Source organism: Hemitrygon akajei, chromosome 8 (genome assembly GCF_048418815.1).
Source record: "Hemitrygon akajei chromosome 8, sHemAka1.3, whole genome shotgun sequence".
Lineage (NCBI taxonomy): Eukaryota > Metazoa > Chordata > Chondrichthyes > Myliobatiformes > Dasyatidae > Hemitrygon > Hemitrygon akajei.
In genome coordinates, this window is record NC_133131.1 from 43,582,182 (window position 1) to 43,606,099 (window position 23,918).

Consider the following 23,918-nt stretch of genomic DNA (forward strand, 5'->3'; position numbering starts at 1 on the left):
CCAATAGTGAAGTATTCTGCCTGTGTTTATTCAAATTCCTTCCCACAGCTTTAGGAGCTCCTGCCAATGAAATCACCAACACTCACACTCTTGAACAGGCATATTGAGAAACCTGAAGAACTCTACAAAAAGCAGGAGGCAACTTTGCATTAATTGAGACTGTGTGAAAAATTAATAGAGCACAAGTATTACTGGAGAGCGTTCAAAGGAGGTTCGTGAAAATGATTCCAGGATTGAAAGGCTTGAAGACCATTTTATGGCTCTGAGCTTTTATTCATTAGAATTCAGAAGAATGAGGGATGGCCTCATTGAAGCCTATTGCTTGATGAAAGGTCTTGACAGAGTGGACGTGGAGAGGATGTTTCCTATGATTGGAGAGTCTAGGACAAGAGGACACAGCCTCAGAGTAGAGGGCCATCCTTTTATTCCGGAGATGAGGAGGAATTTCTTTAGCCAGAAAGTGGCGAATCTGTGGAATTCTTTGCCATAGGCAGCTGTGGAGACCAACTCTTTATGTTGATAAATTCTTGATTGATCAGGGCTTGAAGGGATACGGGGAGAAGGCAGGAGATTGGGGCTGAGAGGAAAATTGGATCAGCCATGATGAAATGGTGGAGCAAACTCAATGGGCCAAATGGCCTAATTCTGCTCCTATATCTTATTGTCTAAATATAACGTGCAGATAAGGTGTAGAGAGGTTGACCAAGCTGCCGTCTCGATTGGAGGATATTTCTGAGAATGTTGGAGGCAGAGGGAAAATCTGATAGAAGTTCATAAAATTATGAAAGGCACAGAAAGGGTCAGAATCGTAATTCCCAGAGTAGCAATATCAAGTAAATAACGGCATACATTTAAGGTGAGAGGGGAGGTTTGAAGGAGAAGTGTGAGACAGATTTGTTTTTAACACAAAGAGTGGTGGGTGAGGAAGCTGCCAGCTAGTAGTGGAAGCAGATACAATGGTGGTATTTAAGAGGCAATTGGATAGACACATAAACGAGTGAGGAATGATGAAGGAATATTGATTGTGTACCAGAAAAAGAATATTAGTTTAATTTGACATTGTGTTCAGTGCAAAAAGTTTTATGTATTTCTTGTTTAATAAACCCAAGAGCAATAGTAGTTGCTTGACATTTCAGTTAAGTTCCACATTCTGCTACAGGACAAGATCCTTCATCAGGACATCAATGCTCCCCGCTTCATCAAGCATTAGCAAATCCTACACACCCCTAATGTCCTGGCGCAGACAACAGGAAGATTGTATGTAATTGGGTGTTGCCGTTCAGGCTGCTAATAGTTGTCATTCTCCAGTTGCTTTGAAGTAGTTCAATTATGTTGAACAACAATGAGTCAAACTTAGCAATTTCTCCTCCCCTCTCTCTCTCCATTCTCCTTTCTGGTTCTCCTCTCACTCTTTCTCTTTGCCTTAGCTGCCATCACTTCCCTCTGGTGCCCTTCTTCCCTTTCTTCCATGATCCGCCATCCTCTCCTATTAGATTAAATCTTCTTCAGCCCTTTATCACTTCAATCTCTCTCCTCCCAGCTTCTTACTTCATCCCCCCGTCACCTCACCTATCCACCTTCTCCCTCTACACCTTCTTCTCCCCCCCACCTTCTTATTCTGGCTCCGTCCCCCCTTCTTTCCAGTCCTGATGAAGGATCTTGGCCCAAAGCTTCGAGCGTTTATTCCCCTGAATGAATGCTGCTTGGCTTGCTAAGATTCTCCAACATTTTATGTGCATTACTCATTAAGTTGAATGTCCTTGAATGAAAGTAACAGATACAGCCCAGTTTATCACAGGTAAAGTCCTCCTCACCATTGAGTACATCTACGAGGAACACTATCACAGGAAAGCAGCATTCATCACCAAGGACCCAGACCGCCAGGTTCAGCCACAATTAATACCTCTCAACCATCAATCTCTTGTACCAAAGGGATAACTTCATTCCGTTTCACTCGCCCCATCACCAACCTATGCACTCTTCAAGGATTCTTCATCTCATGTCTTGATATTTACTGCTTATTATTATTTTTTTCTTTTTGTGCCTCTATTTGCACAGTTTGTTATCTTTTGCACATTGGTTGTTTGCCCGTCTTGTTTGCAGTTTTTCATTGACTTTATTGTGTTTCTTTTGTATTTACTGTGAATGCCCACAAGAAAATGAACCCCAGGGTTGTATTTGGTACTTAGATAATACATTTTCTTTGAACTTTTAATTTTGGTTTGCTAGGCCACTTTACACAATGCATCATATTGGCAAGCGAATGGGACCTATTCAAGACAGACCAAGTAAGGATAATAAGATTTCTTCACTCACGGACATTTAGAAAACAAACAGTATTTAAGATAGCCCAATAATTTCTTCATGCAAGCTTTCCCAGTGTTTTTTCAAATTGTGGTGATATCAGTACTCTAGATACACAATTCGAGCCTTTTACTTACATATGAGGTCAGTAAGATGGCCACATCCAGTGCTGTAGAGGTATAATAGTTATGTTATTGGATTAAGCAAACAAAGAGACCTGCAGTTGTGAGAGTAACCAAGATGTTGGTTTCATGAGTGCTGTTTATCACCAACCCATTTATGTGAGACTGCAAAATATTCACGTTATTCCATGGTTCAGAATTCTGCCACAAAGTCCTACCACAAGTTACAGGAAAAAATAAAAACAAAAAAAACTGAAGATGCCTAAAATGTGAAATAAAAGCAGAAAGTGCTGGAGTTAATCAACAGGGCAGGCAATATTTGTTGAGCTAAAGAAAAACAAAATTGCTGTTTCCATTTGGTGACTCGTCATCAGAAATGGAGAAGGGTAATTGACCTGTAGAATGAGTTCAGTTTCTTTTTCCATGGATGCTGTCAGATTCACATGGGACGTTCATAAACTTGCAAGATGGTGCACTGGATGTTGGGTGGGGGAGCATGTCAATGAATAACATAGAATTCTACAGTACATTACAGGTCCTTTGGCCCACATGTAACCTACTCTAGAAACTGTTGAGAATTTCCCTATCACATGGCCCGATTTTTTAAGCTACGGGAACAATACTGGAACATTTGAAATGAACAGAAACAAAAATCTGCTTCTTTACACAAAAGCTAAGGTTTTTGTTGTGTATTGAGTTGTGCAACTTGACCTCGTCTTCCTTGGGTTGCTGGAGTGATGGCTGACAATCATTTAACCAGCAAAGGGGGAGAGGAAAGAGAGAAAAAAACAACGATGGCTGCACACAGATGAACCAGCACACAAGTAAGTCTTGGTGAATTCTTAAAAGGCTGAACCCCCATTCAGTTTAGTTTGTCAGCTTTACAAGCTAGATACCATCAAACCTTGGTACCCAGAGTAATGCTTTTTTCATCAGTCAGTCAAAAAGAAGCCCTTTCCAAAGTACCTCACTGGAATGAAAATCGGAATCAGAGTCAGGTTTAATATCACTGGTGTTGGCCATCATGAAATTTGTTGTTATGCAGCAGAAGTACATTGCAATACATAATAATAAAAACTGAATTACTCCAGAAGAATATGGAGTATGCATGTGTGTGTATGTGTATAGAAGAAACTGTTCCTGAATCATTGAGTGTGTGCCTTTAGGCTTCTGTACCTCCTCCCTGACGGCAGCAATGAAAAGAAGTTGATGGTGATCCTGAATGAAGGATGCCGCCTTTTTGAGGCATTGCTCCTTGATGATGTCCTGGATACTGTGGAACAGACACATGCTAAATCAAATACTTCGATAATTTACACATGCCATTTTTATTACCCACTTGTTATCACATATTATTTGTGACAATAAATGTGACCACACAACCTAATAAGTTTTTGGCATGAAAATTAATTCCCAGCACATCAATAGGAGTCCTTTTCCACTAAAGCATAAAGCATAAGGTGACAGTGAAATATCAGAGAAGTGGCAACTTTTTTATCTGGTTTATTGATTTCTTAAACTAATTTCATAAAATAAGCATGTTTGAAAAGTGATAATTGAAATGCACAGTACAGGACAATCATACACGCTCACTTGACCAGATTCATTCCTCATTATATGATCTCATAATCCCCATCCCAAATTGAACCTCTCCTGAAAAATTCACATGTACCTAACAAATTTTACCCAATCTAAGCCTCTAGCAACAAGGGAGTCCTAGTTAATAAAGGGGACAATAAAGTCACCAGCTACATTAACTCTACTGATGAGTGCATAATGCAACAGTGCTGGTGGAACAAGACAATGGAAACAGTGTTTGCTTGTTTGATGTGTTCCCAAGATGCACATTTTTGTTCCAGGTCCTCTCAGCTTTGATGCTGCAGAGAGATTTGAGTTATCATTGTGTTTTCAGGCTTTTATTTCCTTTCCAAGTAATTAGTATTGCCTGCAGCACATGGCCTGCCAACCTGGAGGCATATGAATTAACTCCCCTTATTGAAATTTGAAATCCTGCACTGACAATATCCAAGCAGTGGTCAAAACGTGAATAGTCTGTCCACTACGTACTTTGTAATTAGCTCCAGACAGCTCACAATCTGTTGGGGATCACAGAGGATTTCAGTAATGCATTCAGAAGCACGTGCATCATGGAGCCAGCAGCCAATTCTACCTAGTTACTTTAATTTTCCGGTTGGCACATAAGCGTTGGATCAGTGCCGTGCCACATGGCAAGTACCTGCAAACAGAAGCTGAGTGCCTTTGTCCAAATTGTTATGAGGTTTAAATATGCACATCATGATAAAGTCTGAGTACCGAGCAGATCCTTCAGATTAATCGTCAGGGGAAGGCAGAGAGTAATGGAAATTAAGAGGGCAAAGTTGGAAGACAACTCCATCTGTTATCCAATTAGCCTTCCATTTCAAGCAAATAAAACTACTATAGTTATCAGAGAAATTCCCTTCTCTATGCATCTGTATAATCAAGCAACAAGTTGTTTCTTCCCACAGAAACTGCTCCACACTTTCTGATTTCTGATCTTTCAGAGGAAGTTGCACAAGAAGCAGTAAGAAAGCACTTCCCTTTAATCTTTCCTGTACTTTCAAATCTCTACAGTGCCACAGAGGGGAAGGAGAGTGTGGTGAACTACATATACCTGTCTGGACCCCCCCCCCCCCCCCCCCCCCGCTGACTGCTCCTGTGGCTCCTCCCACAGACCATGGCTCCTCCCACAGACCCCCGGTATAAAGGCGATTGGGGACTCCGCCCCAGCCTCAGTCTCCGGGATGTAGTGTGGTGGTCACTTGCTGCTTGTTCTTTCTTCCAGCCAATAAAAGCCGATATCTCGCCTCCCGTCTCGGAGAGTTATTGACGGTGCATCAGAGAGCAAAAGGTGCAGGTTCAGGAATAAGCCTGAAGTTTTCCTTCAGGAATTGGGCAGGGTTTAAGCTTCCCTTTACCTCAGGAAAAACCACACTGGTGCCGAGTCCTTGACTTTGCAGACTTTGCATGGGTTTTATTAAGTTCTTCTATGAACAGTTGTGGGAATCGCCTCCGTACACAAACTGATATAAGGGCTCTCCCACAACTCTTGGTCAAAGTTTAACACCAGAAGCTGCAGCCACCTGTTCAACTAGAAGGCCAGGGAATTAGCTGACTCGATTCAGAATACATCAGCCATCTCCAAAGAAGGAAATAAAGCCTACTGTACGAGCAGATTCCCACATCTATTTCCCAGCATTGCTTGGGCCGTGGTTCCATTTCCCCTTCTTGAATTAATATTCACTCTCCCCTTCAATGATTTTCTTACCAAGGACTGAACTAAAATCCACCCATGGTGCTGCAGTTGAGAAGAACCAGCAATAAAGACTGGCCCTTTTTTGCCTCTCTCAAGTAACTATTGGCACTTCTGATAAGCAACCCAATAAATGACTTTATGTCAAAATAGTTCACCTTTTCTTCCCTCTGGAGAGAAGAAGATCAAATGAAAATCACGTAAGGTCGCAATCAACGTTCCTGATTGATCTGGCACATGTTTCTGGGAGCTTTCCTGGGTGACCCAGATGAATACGAATAAAAGAACTCTTCCAAGCTGAGAAATATGGATCCAATTGTTGAAAAGACTTTAGGGTGATCATTTTGATGGAGGGTTCACAAGTGTCGCCCCTAAAGTAGCAAGAGCTATGTAATATACTCTTGGACATTAAACCCATCCCACTTTCCATTGAGGTCCTGTCACATTTGAAAGTTAATGTTTTATTTTATTGACATACAATGCAGAGTAGGCCCTCTCAGCCCTTCGACCTGCACCACCCAGCAACCCCTGATTTAGCCCTAGCCTAATCACGGGACAATTTACAGTGTCCAATTAACCTACGAACTGGTATGCCTTTGGAAATCCAGAGGAAGCTCATGCGGTCACAGGGAGAATGTACAAACTCCTCACAGACAAAAAACGGGAATTACTTAACATGAAAAAATGCAGTTTTGCCACTACCAGATAGGTGAGAAATAAAATGCTTAATAAAGTTCATATTTTTCTCGAAGAGTTACAGTATGAACACACATGACAGTATCTGCAATTACCATGATAACTGCGGAGAACAACATCTGTTTAGCCATCTGCCACCAGAAGAAGCTATTCCTTGAAATGTTGGCACTTACCATTTTGCTTCTCCTGATAATCCAGCCCTAGAGCACAATGACAGCATCAACACTCAGTGTGTTTGTTTCGGTGTGCCAGCGTGTGCGCTTGGTAGCAGGTCTCTGAAGAAGGATGATATTTGAGAGGGTTTCTAACAGTCTGTTTTAAAATGACACATCGTGAAGTCACACTGCACTTGCAGAAAAGGGAAATGTTGTGTGATGCTGAGGTAGATGCTGGGATGCGCTGGGACACATCATCAGCGATGTAACCTGGGGTCGCCAGGTGTTCCGGGTCTTCCAATATTGTACGTTCTCGTCCAGGTGACCGAGCCAGGGTTAATCAGGTCCTGGCTTGTGTCCCAGCAGCACTGGTCCATGGGTCACACCTCTTGCTCCACAGCTCGCTCAGCAGCCTCTGTGGTAGCCCTGATGGCTCTTTTTTTTGCAGCCCCCGTAATGTTCTGCACTGTGGGCAGCCAGCAAAAAAGTCCACACTCCGTCTCTATAGGCTCATATCGTGCCCTCCAATCCTGCCTCTGGCACTGCTCTACCAGCTCCTGGTATTTGGCTTTCTTACGTTTGAACGCACCCTCGATCCAGTTTTCCCGAGGAACTGTCAGTTTTACCATGACCACCTGCTTCGAGGTTTCTTGACAGAAAGACTATGTCAGCCCTCAGGAACGATGAGGTCGGGTAACTTTAATTGCTTAACCAGATCGTCTTTCAGTTGTCAGTCAGATGCCATGGCGAGCAAGCCTGTTGGTGATTGGGGCTGAGGCTGTGGTTGGCCACAGGATGCTCTTACTCAATACAGACAAACTAAGGTAGGTCACTCTAGACCAAGGATCTTTGATTCTCACTTTTTCTGACAAATAAAATTAACTGGAACAGAATACTATTGATTTGAACTCCCCATCTTGTTATCCATCTAATGCTTCAAATTTCTTTTGCTCATTTAGCATTTTTAATCTGAATTAACTCACTCCAGATCAAACCATAGCCAACGGTAATTAGAACTGGCAGATAAAGTTCATACGCACAACACAATAGTATCTGTCCCGGGTCCAGTACATTGGTGCCATTTCAAAGATGGCATGCTAGCACCTCTCCTTTCTCAGAAGTTTGTGCAGAATTGATATGACATTTAAAACTCTGACAAATTTCTATAGATGCACAGTAGAGAATGTTCTGTCAGGTTGCATCCCAGTTGAATATGGAAACACTAAGAATAGAAATGCTGACAAAAAGTAGCAGATACCGAAGCCCGTCACTTTTAAGGACTCTACAACTCGAGTCCTCATTATTTATTTACTTATTTTAATATATTTTTCATTTCTCTTTCGCACATTGGTTGCTTGTCAATCCTTGCGTGCAGTTGCTTATTGATTCTATTGCATTTTTGTTCTACTGTGAATGCCCACAAGAAAATGAATTTGAGGGTAATATATGGTACCACATATATATTTTAATAATAAATTTATTTTGAACTTTGAAGTAATTGGAATTTGAATCTCTGAATTATGTGAACTTAAATTCTAGGTTCTCAAATTCTAAAACTTGTTTCGACTAAAGACAGTAATGATTGAGTTATAATTAAAATCGTAACAACTATTAACCTGACAGTTATGTTGAAATGGTTAAAAATAGTTCAGAAATAGATATGAAGAGGGGTACCTACTCACAGTTGTGCATTTTACCCAACATATCCCACTGTACAGCAGTCTCAAACTTTAGAAGCTCTCAGTGGTTGAAAATTTAAGGAATTATGTTTCTAAAGTCATCCTTCACTCTTAAACAACACACACATGTCACGTGTAAATTACATATACTGCTTCCCAGCACATTATTTTCTGAAAGAAATCTTCATGAATAATTCAAGGTTATTTAGATCCAACATTTTCCAAGTGAGTCTAATCCACAGACTGAATATTTGTTCACTGAAATATTATTATTACAGATTCATTCTAAATTCAATTTCTTGCAAGCACAGGCAATTTATTTTTTTTTCTGTGGTGCTGACCAAGATGAAACAGATTGTTCATGGTCTGCAACATTCAGATCCCCTTGGAATCCTGAAAGATTGGCTATCACTAACTTATAAACCTTCAGTGAGAACATATCTATATGTAACCCTCTCTCCTCAATCACTCTGTTGCTTTCCATATCCTTTCAATAACTGCAATATTATTTGTATATTGGGGACAACAAACACTATGTTAAAAACACTATTTCAAGCATTTTACAAATGGTAACGTGGCTTTACTACTTAAAGTCAATATTGACTACATTTGCCTTAATCGTGACCACATGGGATTATTACAAGATGTCACGTAACCCCATCGATTGAGAAATTGAGCAGTTAATACAAACTCCTTCATTTCTTCCTTGTGGAGGTGAGTGGGTAGGTGCTTTCCTTTTCTAAATTCACAGTTATTCAGCTTTCCCTTTTGTTACTGCTGTTATGAAGTTTAATATATCCCAAGACAGTGAGACCATTCAAGTGTATAATTTAACTCAATTAATGCACCACTGTTTTGGACTACACTTTCTAATACCTTCTTATTTTGTAGTACAGTGTCCCTAAATAAGAAATAATGGAGATTGGCCATTTATTTAACAAAGAACATAGAGCAGTACAGAACATCACAGGCCCTTCAGCCCACAATGTTGTGCCAACCCTTTAACCTACAGTACTCCAAGATCAATCTAACCCTGTAGAACAAAGAGCAGTCAAATATTTGACTTTCTACTGTGTAAAAAAAACTTGAAGGATGAATGAATGATCAATGGAAGTGCTGAAACTACTCTTATATTGATATCTAAAATAAAATTCATGCAAGCTATCTGAGCCCATTTTACTGTAGATAAAACTACATACATTAGAAAATCAAGCCAGCAGCTTTCCTGTGAGGGAACAGCACTGACATTATGAGAATGCCGGAAGCAGGCAGAAACCTTGCCTTCAGGATGTTAATGTAAACAGCATGGGCAGGCTGAATAATGCCGTTGGCAAAGGCTGGTACAAGTTCCTAACAAGGAATGAAGCTCTGGAATGGAAATGATGGTGTAGGGTGAAAAAAAAGCAAAGTGGAGGTAATAATAGAAACAGCTAAATTTGAGCAAATGATGCCAACAATGAAACATGTAGATGGTGATAAATATAAAGGGAAACTAAGGTCTGGAGGAAGGGATGTAACAATCTGATAATATTGAGGAAGGGGGACATCCAGAGGGAGATGCAGTTAAAAGCTCTTCCACCAGACTTCTCTAACCATTTCTCCCAAACCAGCACCAACCCACCCCCATCCACCATACTTCCCTCTTCATTCCTTTGCCTGCTCTCGGTGTCCCTGTAGTCCATGCCCTAGGACAAGCATTTCCAACTTGGGGTCCACAGACCCCTTGGGTAATGATAGGGGTCCATGGGAACCCCTGCTGAGCACATTCTCCATTGCAAAGTTATCACGTGTTTTCATTTTGCTTCTGTTTCCAACTGGTTCTCCGAGAAAGCACCAGAAGCCATGGAAAGGGTGAATCACCCTTCAGCGGGTTTAAAGTAACTTGAGTTTAATTAATATAATTCCTGTAAATAATTAAAGAGAAAAGACATAATATTCTGAAACGTTCAAGCTTTTGATGTAAAAAAATACTGAAGCATGGTTCAGATGAGAGGGATTTTGAATGAATTCTCAACATCAATAACAATGAATTATCTTGAACACTGAAGACATTGTTACTAGGCAATGGGAACCGCTCATAGTGGAATCATTATTGTATATTAGTGAAACTCAAAACATTCCGTCTCCAGCTTATTTGAAAATCTTTTGGAAAAATAAAGGTTCAAGTAGTACATGGGTTGCAAAATTTTATTTTGGAAATTTCAGCAAAGTCTACATCCGTTAAAACATGGATGAATGTGGGTAAAGTTGCAGAAGATACAAAAGCAGCTGATTTGTAGACAGTGTAGAAGATTATGAAATAATACAGGAGGATCTTGATCATGTGAGCTGAGGAGTGACAACTGGATTCCATTCCAGACAAATATGAGGGATTGTATTTTAGGAGATCAAATGCAGGGTAGGTCTTATACAATGAATAGTGGGGCAAAGGTTGTGTTATGGAACAAAGGAGCCTAGGAGAGCAAATGCATAGTTTGCTGAAAGCAGCATCACAGGTAGATAGGGTGAAGAAGGCATTTGGCACATTGGCCTTCATCAGTCAGAATACTGAGTTCAGTTATATATGACGGTGAGATCTCACTTGGAGTGTTGAGTACAGATTTGCTCACTCTGTTATATAGAAGATGTCATTAAACTAGAGGGGACGCAGAAAAGATTTATCAGGCCATTGCCTGAACTTGAGAGGCCTCAGTTACAAGGAGGTGTGTATATTAGGACTTTATTCCCAAGAACATCACAAATTCAGAGGTGTATATAAGATCATGAGGTGAGAGCACATAGTCCTTTTCCCAGGGACAGGAGGTTAAAAGCAAGTGGGCATAGATTGAAGGTCAAAGGTGAAATATTTTTAAAGGGCATCGTGGGCAGCTTATTCATGTAAAAAGTTGCACGTATTTGGAATGAGCTGACAGAAATAGTGGCTGAGGTGGGCACAATTAAAAACCAGCTAGATAACTGCATGGATAAGAGAGGTTTAGAGAGCTATGGGCCAAATGCTGGCAGATGAAACCAGCTCCCTGAGTAACACAGTCACCGTGTACAAGTTGGGCCAGAGAGGTATTTTCCATGCCGTCAGACTCTCAGACACGATCTAGCTAATTCTCAAGGCTTTAGACAGAGTCTAAAGACTTAGAGTTGAAACTAGAACGGGTATATGAAAAAGCACAGATGGTCACAAAATATTCCAGTGTTTCCTAGCTTGATATTAAACTTTGTTGCTGAGTTCGATTAAATCAAAGCTGAAAGACAACAGAAGGACATCTTTAAATAGGTTGTACCTATGACCATCTGCACAAAGATTTGTATAGTAAAATATTGTATTCAAAAGGCACATTACAGGAACTGGAGTATGTGCAGAACAAGCATCATTCATAAAACTTTGAATATAGAGACAGGAACATGACTAATCTTGAATTCATGTAAAAGAGTGAAACAAAGCAATAAATCTGATTGACATCACAAATTTGACATCTCCTTTTCATCTGGCAGTCTACATACTAGATTTTAAAAATAATACTAAAGCTTCTTGAAGTCCATATTGAACAGAAGGCTTCTTCAAAATCACCTATCAAACGTGCAGCCTCTAGTAGAAAGAACAAGGCCAGTAGATCTATGGATCCATCACTACATTCAAGCTCTCTCTAAGAAACATCATCCTGGATTTCAGGGAGTTCCGAAACCTGAAGAATCCTATTTGTGAGCACAATGGGATTATCTTTACAGGGGTTTGGGGTGATGTTCTTGCAGTTTGCACAATTTGTTTTTCTTCGTGGGGACAGGGTTTTGATGATCGTGTTGCCATTTGGCACGATTTGTTAGTTTTTTGTGTGCAGGGGCGTGGGGTTTGATGTTCTTCCCATTTGCACAATTTGTTTTTTTTTGTGTGCGGGGAGGGGGTGATGTTTTTCTTTGAACGACTTCCATGGTTTTACTTTTTATTTTGAGGCTATCTGGAGAAGACAATTCTCAGAGCTGTATTCCGCATACATACTTTGATAATAAATGAGTTGTTTCACCCCGCTCTGGTCTTCTGCCTGCTCTGGATCTCTTTATTGCTAATTGCCGACGGGACATCAACCGTCTCGACTTCACCACACCCTGTTCCAATTCCAACCTCACTCCTTCCGAACGCTCTGCTCTCCGCTCCCTCTGCACCAATCCCAACCTCACTATAAAAACTGCGGATAAGGGGGGAGCTGTTGTTGTCTGGCGTACTGACCTCTACCTGGCCGAGGGGCACAGTGACAACTCTCTGATACCAACTCTTATTTACCCCTTGATCATGACCCCACTAAGGAGCACCAGGCCACTGTCTCTTATTCCATCACCAATCTTATCAGCTCTGGGATTTCCCATCCACTGCCACCAACCTCATAGTTCCCACACCCCGCACTTCCCGTTTCTACCTCCTACCCAAGATCCACAAACCTGCCTGTCCAGGTAGACCCATTGTCTCAGCTTGCTCCTGCCCCACTGAACTCATTTCTGCATACCTTGACACTGTCTTATCCCCCCTTGTTCAATCTCTTCCCACCTATGTTCGTGACACTTCTCATGTTTTGAATTTTTTCAATGATTTTAAGTTCCCTGGCCCCCAACGTCTTATTTTCACCATGGACGTCCATGCCCTATATACCTCCATCCCCCACCGAGATGGTCTCGAAGCTCTTCGATTTTTTTTGGATTCCAGACCTAACAATTCCCCTCTACCACCACTCTCCTCCGTCTAGCGGAATTAGTTCTTACTCTCAATAATTTCTCCTTTGGCTCCTCCCACTTCCTCCAAACCAAAGGTGTAGCCATGGGCACCCGCATGGGTCCCAGTTATGACTGCCTTTTCGTTGGCTTTGTGGAACAGTCCATGTTCCAAATCTATACGGGTATCCGTCTCCCTCTTTTCCTTTGCTACATCGACGACTGCATTGGCGTTGCCTCCTGCATGCATGCTGAGCTCGTTGACTTCATTAACTTTGCCTCCAACTTTCACCCTGCCCTCAAATTTACCTGGTCCATTTCCAACACCTCCCTCCCCTTTCTTGATCTTTCTGTCTCCATCTCTGGAGACGGCCTATCTACTGATATCTACTATAAGCCTACAGACTCTCACAGCTACCTGGACTATTCCTCTTCCCACCCTTTCTCTTGCAAAAAGGCTATCCCCTTCTCACAATTCCTCCGTCTCCGCCGCATCTGCTCTCAGGATGAGGCTTTTCATTCCAGGACGAAGGAGATGTCTTCCTTTTTTAAACAAAGGGGCTTCCCTTCGTCCACCATCAACTCTGCTCTCAAACGCATCACTCCCATTTCTCGCACATCTGCCCTCACCCCATCCACCCGCCACCCCACTTGGGATAGGGTTCCCCTTGTCCTTACCTACCACCCCACCAGCCTCCAGGTCCAACGTATAATTCTCCGTAACTTCCGCCACCTCCAACGGGATCCCACTACCAAGCACATTTTTCCCTCCCTCCCTTTCTGCTTTCCGCAGGGATCGCTCCCTACGTGACTTCCTTGTCCACTTGTCCCCCCCATCCCTTCCCACCAATCTCCCTCCTGGCACTTATTCTTGTAAACGGAACAAGCGCTACACCTGCCCTTACACTTCCTCCCTCACCACCATTCAGGGCCCCAGACAGTCCTTCCAGGTGAGGCGACACTTCACCTGTGAGTCGGCTGGTGTGGTATACTGCGTCCGGTGCTCCCGGTGTGGCCTTTTATATATTGGTGAGACCTGACACAGACTGGGAGACCATTTCGCTGAACACCTACGCTCGGTCTGCCAGAAAAAGCAGGATCTCCCAGAGGCCACACATTTTAATTCCACGTCCCATTCCCATTCTGATATGTCTATCCATGGCCTCCTCTATTGTCAAAATGAATCCAAACTCAGGTTGGAGGAACAACACCTTATATACCGGCTGGGTAGCCTCCAACCTGATGGCATGAACATTGACTTCTCTAACTTCCGTTAATACCCCTCCTCTCCTTCTTACCCCATCCCTGACATATTTAGTTGTTTCCCTGTTCTCCATCTCCCTCTGGTGTTCCCCCCACCTCTTTTCTTTCTCCTGAGGCCTCCCGTCCCATGATCCTTTCCCTTTTCCAGCTCGGTATCACTTTCGCCAATCATCTTTCCAGCACTTAGCTTCACCCCTCCCCCTCCGGTCTTCTCCTATCATTTCGCATTTTCCCCTCCCCCCCACTACTTTCAAATCTCTTACTATCTTTCCTTTCGGTTAGTCCTGACGAAGGGTCTCGGCCTGAAACGTTGACAGCGCTTCTCCCTATAGATGCTGCCTGGCCTGCTGTGTTCCACCAGCATTTTGTGTGTGTTGTTTTTTGAATTTCCAGCATCTGCAGATTTCCTCGTGTTTGCTCATTTGTGAAAGATTTATTTTTCAAAATGTACGTTAATAAGCATTTCTAATGTGGCAGTCATCATTGCTAATGAAATACCAAAAGCTCTTTGATTGTGTTGGCGTGTGGCCAAGTGGTTAAGTGGTCGCTAGTTTGAGCCTCACCTAAGGCAGCGTGTTGTGCCCTTGAGCAAGGCATTTAACCACACATTGCTCTGTGATGACACCGGTGCCAAGCTGTATCGGCCCTTGCCCTTCCATTGGACAACATCGGTGGCATGGAGAGGGGAGACTTGCAACACGGGCAACTGCCGGTCTCCCATACAACCCTGCCCAGGCCTGCACCCTGGAAACTTTCCATGGTCTCTCAAGACTAATGGATGCCTATTATTATTTGATTGATCTTATATAATAACTTCAGAACTCAATGATAATGTGGGCAACACTGAATTTCCTCACAACTTAAAAAACAAGCCACCTGATTTTAACCAAATTAAGACTCATTGTTAAAGCCTCAGTTTTTTTACTAACCTGCCTAATGTCTATCAGATAGACATCACACATGCATGAACAATAAAATCAAATCTCTATTTCATTTCACAGCAACCTGTGTATTGTGTCATCAGTGATGAATCGCTGCTTGGATATAATGGTTATGAGATGGGTTAAATCTAAAATAGTCCTTCTGAAATAGCTGAAAATACACCAGACAGAATTGTCCCCTTTCAACTGTCTCCCACTGGAGTGACTCAGTGAAGATAATTTAAACTAACTATCTTCAGGCATGAAAGGTCAGAAAAGACTGCAGTGACCAAGGTTATTAAATTACTGGGCTCACAATGAGGAGGACTGCAGTTTATATTGTGGAGAATATGGTGGCACAGTGGTTAGTGTCACCTTCACAGCCCCAGCAGCAAGATTCAGTCCTGACCTGGTGTGCTCTACATGTTGCGTTTGCACCCTGTGAATGCATGAGTTTCCTTTTAATAATCCAAAAATGATGGTGGATTTATCGGCTGCAGTGAATACCCTTTAGTGTAGGTTTATGGTAAAAAGATTCAAAGGAGAGTTGATGGCCTCTTGAAAGAGGGATTGGGTTGTCAATCATAAACACAAGAAAGTCTGCAGGTACTGGGAATCCAAAACAACACACACAAAATGCTGGAAGAACTCAGCGGGTCAGGCAGCCTCTATGGAAAGGAATAAGCTGTTGATGTTTCGGGCTGAGACCCTTCTTTGGGACTGAGAAGGAAGAGGGAAGGTGTACGAATATAAAAGAAACAGGCTAGAAGGTCATAGGTGAAGCCAGGTCAAGGGCTGGAGAAGAAAGGATCAGACAGGAGAGGAGAGTGGACCATGGGAAAACAGGAAGGAGGAGGGTCAGAGAAGAAGTGAAAAGGTCAGAGTGGGGAATAGAGGAAGTGGGGGAGGAATTTGTTTAGCTGAAGGAGAAATCGATATTCATGCCATCAGGTTGAAGGATACCCAGACAGAATATAAGGTGTTGCTCCTCCACCCTGAGTGTGGCTTCATCTTGGCACAAGAGGAAGCCATGGGCTGACATGTTGGAATGGGAATGCGAATAAAAATGGTTGGTCCCCAATGAGGATGAGTTGCTGAGGCAGAGAGAAATAAGAAAAGAGGGAATGAGATTAATTGGATAGTTGGGATTAGAGATAGCATGGATCTGATGAACAGAATGGCCTCCTTCTGTGACATCCTTACAAGATTGCTTCCTTATAAGACGTGATTGGAGTATTTATGTCAACATTTGGAATTGATAAATTGGTTTATTATTGTCACCTGTATTGAGGTACTGTGGAAAACTTGTCTTAGAAGATAGAATATAGAATAGTACAACACAGAACAGGGTCTCGGCCCACAATATTGTGCTGACATTTTAACCTGCTCCAAGATCTATCTAATCCTTCCCTCCAATGTAGTCCTGCATTTTTCTTTCACCCATGTGCCTATCTCTTACATAACCCTAATGTATCTGCCTCTACCCCACCCCCTGGCAGTGTGTTCCATGCACTTACCACTCTCTGTGTAAAATACCTACCTCCCTCTCCTGTACTTTCTTGCAATGGCTTTAAAAGTATGTCAACACAAAGTACAGTGCAGATGCTGTGGTCAAATCAACACATACAAACAAACTGGATGAACTCAGCAGGTCGGGCAGCATCCGTGGAAACGAGCAGTAACGTTTCGGGCTGAGAAGAGGGGGGGGGCAGGGGCCCTATAAAGAAGGTGGGGGAAGGGTGGAAGGTGTCAGGTGAAAAACCAATCAGAGGAAAGATCAAGGGGTGGGGGAGGGGAAGCAGGGAGGGGATAGGCAGGAAAGGTGAAGAAAGAATGTAAGGGGAAAGCACTATGGGTAGTAGAAGAAGGCAGAATCATGAGAGAGGTGATAGGCAGCTGGAGGAGGAGGCAGAGTGAAAGTGGGATGGGGGAAGGGAGAGGGAGGGAATTACCAGAAGTTGGAGAATTCGATGTTCATACCAAGGGGCTGGAGACTACCCAGACGGTATATGAGGTGTTGCTCCTCCAACCTGAGTTTGGCCTCATCATTGCCTTAGAGGAGGCCATGTATGGGCACATCCAAATGGGAATGTGAAGCAGAGTTAAAGTGGGTGGCAACCGGGAGATCTTGTCTGTTGTGGTGGATGGAGCGGAGGTGCTTGACGATGCGGTCCCCCAATCTGCGTCGGGTCTTGCCGATGTAGAGGAGACCGCACTGGGAGCACCTCACCAGTTTCCCAATATCACCATACTCATCTGGTTGGCGGAACTGGTACTCTCACTTAATAACTTCTCTTTCGGCTCTTCCCACTTTCTTCAGACCAAGGGTGTAGCTATGGGCACTCGCATGGGCCCCAGCTATGCTTGCCTCTTCGTGGGTTATGTGGAACAGTCTATGCTCCAAATCTATACTGGTACTGCTCCCCAACTTTTCCTTCGCTACATTGATGCTGCTTCCTGCACCCTTGCTGAGCTCGTCAATTTCATCGACTTTGCCTCTAACTTTCACCCAGACCTCAAATTCACTTGGTCCATCTCGGACACTTCTCTCCCCTTTCTCAATCTCTCGGTCTCCATCTCTGGAGACAGACTGTCCACTGACATCTTCTATAAACCCACTGACTCCCATAACTACATTGATTATACCTCTTTTGATATTCCCTATTACCAGTTCCTCCGTCTCTGCCGCATCTGCTCCCAGGATGAGGCTTTCTGTTCCAGGACATCCCAAATGTCCTCTTTCTTTAAGAATCATGGTTTCCCTTCTACCTTCGTTAATGATGCCCTCACCCGCATCTCCTCCATTTCCCGCACTTCGGCCCTCACCCCATCCTCCTGTCACTACAACAGGGACCGTGTTCCCCTTGTCCTCACCTACCACCCCACCAGCCTCCGGATCCAGCATATTATCCTCCGCAACTTCCGCCACCTTCAACAGGACCCCACCACTAAGCACATCTTTTCCTCTCTACCCCTCTCTGCTTTTCGCAGGGATCATTCCCTCCGCGACTGCCTGGTCCACACGTCCCTCCCCACAGATCTCCCACCTGGTACTTATCCCTGAAAGCTAAAGTGCTACACTGTCCCTACCCCTCCTCTCTTACCACCATTCAGTGAGGTCTGTTGTCAAGAAAGTAGCGGAGGGCTTTGAGGCCTTCTTGATGGGGAATTAAAGTGTATAAGGATTGGACATCCATGGTGAAAATGAAGCGGTCGGGACCGGGGAACTGGAAGTTATTGAACCTTCCACCCTCCCCCCACCTTCTTTATAGGGCCCCTGCCCCCTCCTTCTTCAGTCCTGATGAAAGCTCTCGGCCCAAAATGTTGACTGCCCGACCTCCTGAGTTCATCCAGCTTGTTTGTACGTGTTAAAAGTATGTCATCTTGTATTAGACATTGCCGTCATGGGAAAACAGCCTTGGCACTATCAATGCTTCATATCATCTTATACACCTCTATCAAGTCACCTCTCATCTTCCTTCACTCCATGCTCGCTCAACCATTCCTCATAAGGCATATTCTTTAATCCAAGAAAATCTCTAAAATTCTCTCTAAAGCTTGCACATCCTTCCTATCATGAGGTGACCAGAATTGAAGCCATCACTCTAGAGTTGTAAAGAGCTGCAACGTTACAGCTTTTGAACTTAATTCCCAGCCTAATGAAAGCCAACACATCATTAACCTTCTTAACCACCCTATCAACTTGTGAGGTATCTTTGAGGGATCTATGAGCTTGGACCTATCTCCTGTTAACTGTTCACACAGATCATAACAACAGCGCATTGAGGTAAAACATGAGTGCAGAATAAAGTATTACAGTTACACAGAAAGTGCAGTGCAGGTAGACAATAAAGTTTAAGGTCATAACGAGGTAGATTGTGAGGTCAAGAATCCATCTTATCTTTCTAGGTAACCAATAATGGAGAGCGCTCGAGTAACACACTCCTTACACATGTACATTTACACACACGCACAAACATTGCCTTGTCATTCTGCTGTTATGGCGTTGAGTGTGCACCCTTCAATGTCTTCCCCGGTATGGGTCCTAAACCAAGATGATGCGTTCGGGTTGGCCTTATGGTGCCTTTTCTACCATAAACGGTGGAATATTCTATTTCTTTAGTAATGGGAATGTGTAAATTTGTATATGTTGTTTGTATGTGTATAATTCTAGAAATGAAAATCCTCTTTGTTTATTTTGTAATGGGATTGTAGCTACATTGTGGGGTGCATCATATTCTAATTCATGTGTAGTCTTAAGTTAACTTTGTTGGTAATTAAAGATGGTATGTCCTGGTGCCTAATAAACAGGGCTCTTTGCTCTGAGTAGGAGAGAGAGAGTCTGGAGTTGCCAGGAGTTCACACCGGACAAAGTACTGATTTATTATTGTGTTTTCTGGCAGGTATCTTTTTGTAAATGTTTCACAAATTTCTGTTGTGAGTTTCATTTTTGACACACCTAATAAACAACCTTGCACTAAAGTGCTAAGCAAATCCAGCCATTTTTCCTTTGGTCATAACCGATGTATCCAACAGAACCACTCAATAGTTTGGTAACAGCAGAACAGAACTTTTCATTGAATGTAACAATTACAGCACGGAAACAGGCCAACTCGGCCCTTCTATATGGGATAAACATCCAGCATTCACACCTTTCCCCCAACGGGAGAGGGGAGAAGAGAGAACTCTGGGACAGAATGCATGCCCAGAAGGATTCTTATTTCTAGATTTATTCTGCCTTAAGCAAAAAGGAGTAAAAAACCTCCCAGTTACAGAAAGATCAGGGGACCCTGGGTCCAGTAATAGGGAGATCAGGGTGCCCTGGGTCCAATAACAGTAAGATTAGTGTATTGTGGGTCCAGTAACTGGGAGAGCAAGGGACCCTGGGTCCAGTAACAGGGACAGCAGGGGACCCTGGGTCCAGTAACAGTAAGATTAGTGTACTGTGGGTCCAGTAACTGGGAGAGCAGGGGACCCTGGGTCCAGCAACAGGGAGAGCAGGGGACCCTGGGTCCAGTAACAGGGAGAGCAGGGGACCCTGGGTCCAGCAACAGGGAGAGCAGGGGACCCTGGGTCCAGTAACAGGGAAATAAGGGGACCCTGGGTCCAGTAACAGGGAGAGCAGGGGACCCTGGGTCCAGTAACTGGGAGAGCAGGGGACCCTGGGTCCAGCAACAGGGAAATAAGGGGACCCTGGGTCCAGTAACTGGGAGATCAGGGGACCCTGGGTCCAGAAACAGGGAGGAAATGAAGAAAATTAGTATCATCATGGAAGCAGTGTTGGTTAAATTGAAGGTTAATATATACTGATTAACTGAATACATAAAAGCATGCAGGAATGGTCAAGAGGTTCAGTTGTTGGTCAAACCAAACATCAGAATGGGGAATAAATGTGAACTAAGTGACCTTGACATTGGAATGAATGTTGGTGCCAGTTGGAGTGGTTTGATTATCTCAGAAGCTGCTGATCTTCTGGGATTTTCATGCACAACATTTTCTCGAGTTTACAGAGAATGTGCCGAAAACATTCAGTGAGAGGCAGTTTTGTAGGTGAAAACACGTTGGTACGAGAGAGGTCAAAGTAGAATGGCTAGAGTGGTTCAAGTTATTTGACAGCAACTCAAATAGCCACTGTTACAGCAGTGGTGTGCAGAAGATCATCTCTGAATGCACGACACATTGACCCTGTTGAAGTGGATGGGTTACAGTAATGAAAGACCACTAGCATTCACTCAATGGCCACTTTATTAGATACAGGAGATACTAATGATGTGGACGCAAAGAGTATCTTCAGGAACCGATAGAATGTACTCCAGAATACTGAAGAAAGTGCCCTAGAAATAATGGATGTATCAATGGTTATGCTCCAACAGTCTTTTGACTCTAGATTAGTTCTTCTGGATTGCAAGGTAGTTACTATAGCCTGACTATTTTAAAAACGGAAAGAGAAAACAGGAATTATAGACCACTTAGCCTGATGCTGGTAATGAGGGAATTGCTGCTTTATTACTAAGGATCAAAGAAGCTGGAAAACAGTGGTAGGATCGGTCAAAGTCAGCATAGGTTCATCGAAAGGGAAATAATGCTTGTCAAAATCACTGGGATTTTTTGGAGCAGATGGGCAACGTGGTATACTTGGACCTTCAGAAGACTTTTGAAAAGCTTCCATAGAAAGGTTGGGGATTATCTACTGGTAAGGTTAAAGGATCTCAATGCAACCAAAAACAAAGAATTAAAAAAAGACAGGTCTTATTCCCAGTGGCTAGTGGAATGCTGTATAATTCAATGCACAGACTGCAGCTATTAACAACATATTAATGATGAGGCAATTGAACGGAATATGACCAAGTCTGTGAAGCATGGCCTGTGAAGGGAATGCAGAGAGACCACGGTGAGCATTGGGTTGAGAGAGTGGATTATAATACAGGCAGACAGATTATCTGAATGGTGACAAGTTAGCAAAGAAGAGAGGTGCAATAGGAGCTGGGTGGCTTTGTGCGCAAATTGATGAAATTATGCAGGTGAAGCAGCCTGTTAAGGCAACAAATCATGGTTTCGTTTCAATAGGGAGAAATCAAAATTGCTGTGAAACATTTTTATTCGTGTCTTCAAGAATATAAAATTTGAGGATACGAATACAGAATAGAAACTTCTCATAGCAATTGCACAGGGTCATGGGGAGAGTACTCCTTGCATACTTTATGTACTTTTGGTCCTATCTGGGCAAGGATATTTTTGCTATGGAGGGTTCACCAGACTAACTCCTGGAGTGGCAGGACTGGCATGAGAGGACAGATTGGAACAGCTGGATTTATAACCACCATAGTTTAGAGAACTCACTGAGTGCCACAACAATAATCTCTCACACAACATCAGCAAACCAAAGAGTGAGGAAGAAAGTGGAGGTCCACGAGCCAATCCTCATTCAAGAATTGGAGGTGGAGAGGGTCGGTAACCTTAAATTCTGTTGTGTTATCATATCAGAGGGTCTGTCCAGGGACCAGAACACAAGTGCCATCACAAAGAAGCACGACAGTGTCACTACCTCCTTGAAGTTTGCACAGATTTGGCATGTCATCCAAAACTTTGACAAGTATCTATAGATGCACAGTGGAAAATATCCTGACTGGTTGCACCACGGCTCAGTATGGAAACACCAATGCCCAAGAATGGAAAAGCTTACAAACAGGAGTGGGTAGAGCCCAGTCCATCATGGGCAAAGCTCTCCCTACCATTAAGCCATGTTCTCTTCTTGTAGTGGCCATCAGGAAGAAGGAACTAGGACCCACACTACCAGGTTCAGGAACAGTTACTACCCTTCAACTCACAGGCTCCTGAAGCAACATGGATAACTTCACTCGTCTCAATTCTGAACAGATTCCACAACGTATAGACTCTTTCTAGAACTCTACAACTCATGTTCTCAATATTTATTTACTTTTTTTCTATTTGCATTGATTGTCTTCTTTTGCACAATGGTTGTTTATCAGTCTCTGTGTGTAGTTTTTCATTAATTCTATTGAATTTCTCTGCTCTACTGTGAATGCCTGTGAGAAAATTAATCTCAAGGTAGCACATGGTGACATGTATGTACTTTGATGGTAAATTTATTTTGGAGGTTAAGATGGCACTACCGAATGCATGTGACAGCTCTCTGGTAGTTACAAGGGTAAGAAATCCAGCTAAAAACATCACTAAAAATACCTTTTCTGAGGTAATTTGTGGTAAATTATCGTCGCGAAGAGTGAGGGGTGAGCAATGGTGAAGCGAGCTCAGGGTGGCATGTTGCAGAATCGTTGCAGATGGAGTTCCGATGCCTGTACAACAGGCCCAAGTGTAAGGCTGGATCACTCAGGGCACTGAGAGGAAAAGTCTGGGCCCAGGCAGAGGAGTTTCACTGCCTTTACAACTGGCCTGAGTGCAAGATCAGATCATTCTGGGCGCCAAGTTGCTTTTAAGAGGTTGAGAGCAGCTTTGGGCTGGATGGCGAAACTGGGACCCGGAGCAAGTCACTGGGTGGCGTGGTCTAGGCCCAGAGTCTTTCCCTGCAGCAGCGCCTGGGTCCCAGTGCTAGGTACGATATGCCGTTGAGGCCCAGATCAGAGGCGAGAGCCTATTTTGCTCGCTCTCTGCGATGTTCTCTCCTCTCCAGGGCACTGGAGCCTTTCCCTGTTCCGTCGTTTGGTCAATTTAAACGCTGGCCCAGATAGACTGAAAAGACAGGGTGCTGGGATCCAGGGCGAGAGCTGATTTTTCTCGTTCTTGACGATGGTCACTGCGCTCTCCTTATGGTACTGAGGCTGTTGAGCTCTGTGCCTGCTAATATAATGAACTGATAAGCAAGGCTTTGGGCCTACTCTGGGGTTCGGATCTGAGGACTCAATTTGTGGTTTGGAATGTTGTTGCTCTCTTCTATTGTTTGCACATTTTGTTCTTTCTCTCTCTCTCTCTCTCTCTCTCTCTCTCTCTCTCTCTCTCTCTCTCTCTTGCATTATCAGCTATTGGTCTTTTATACCAATTTTTAAAAATTGGATTCTTTCGGGTTTCTTGCTTTGGGGGTACCTGTGAGCAAGCAAATCTCAAAGTTGTGTAATTTATACATTCTTTGATAATAAATGTACTTGAATCTTGACCCTTGAACTTTGATTTAGGGCAAACCAGTTAGGACTGGTGAAACATCTACAGCCAAAGGGAGTTGGATATAGTCCCAAAAGCTAAAGACATCAAAGCTTATGGGAAAGAAACTGGAACAGGAAACACTATCTGGACAATCAGCCACGATTCTATGGAAT

The 23,918-nt window shown here is 43.2% G+C and overlaps 1 protein-coding gene across 1 annotated transcript in view; it reads right to left on the bottom strand.

Annotated features, from left to right (window-relative positions):
- The window catches only part of rasa4 (RAS p21 protein activator 4), a 264,778-nt gene that overhangs the window by 161,745 nt on the left and 79,115 nt on the right, over positions 1-23,918 (bottom strand). The window lies entirely within an intron of this gene.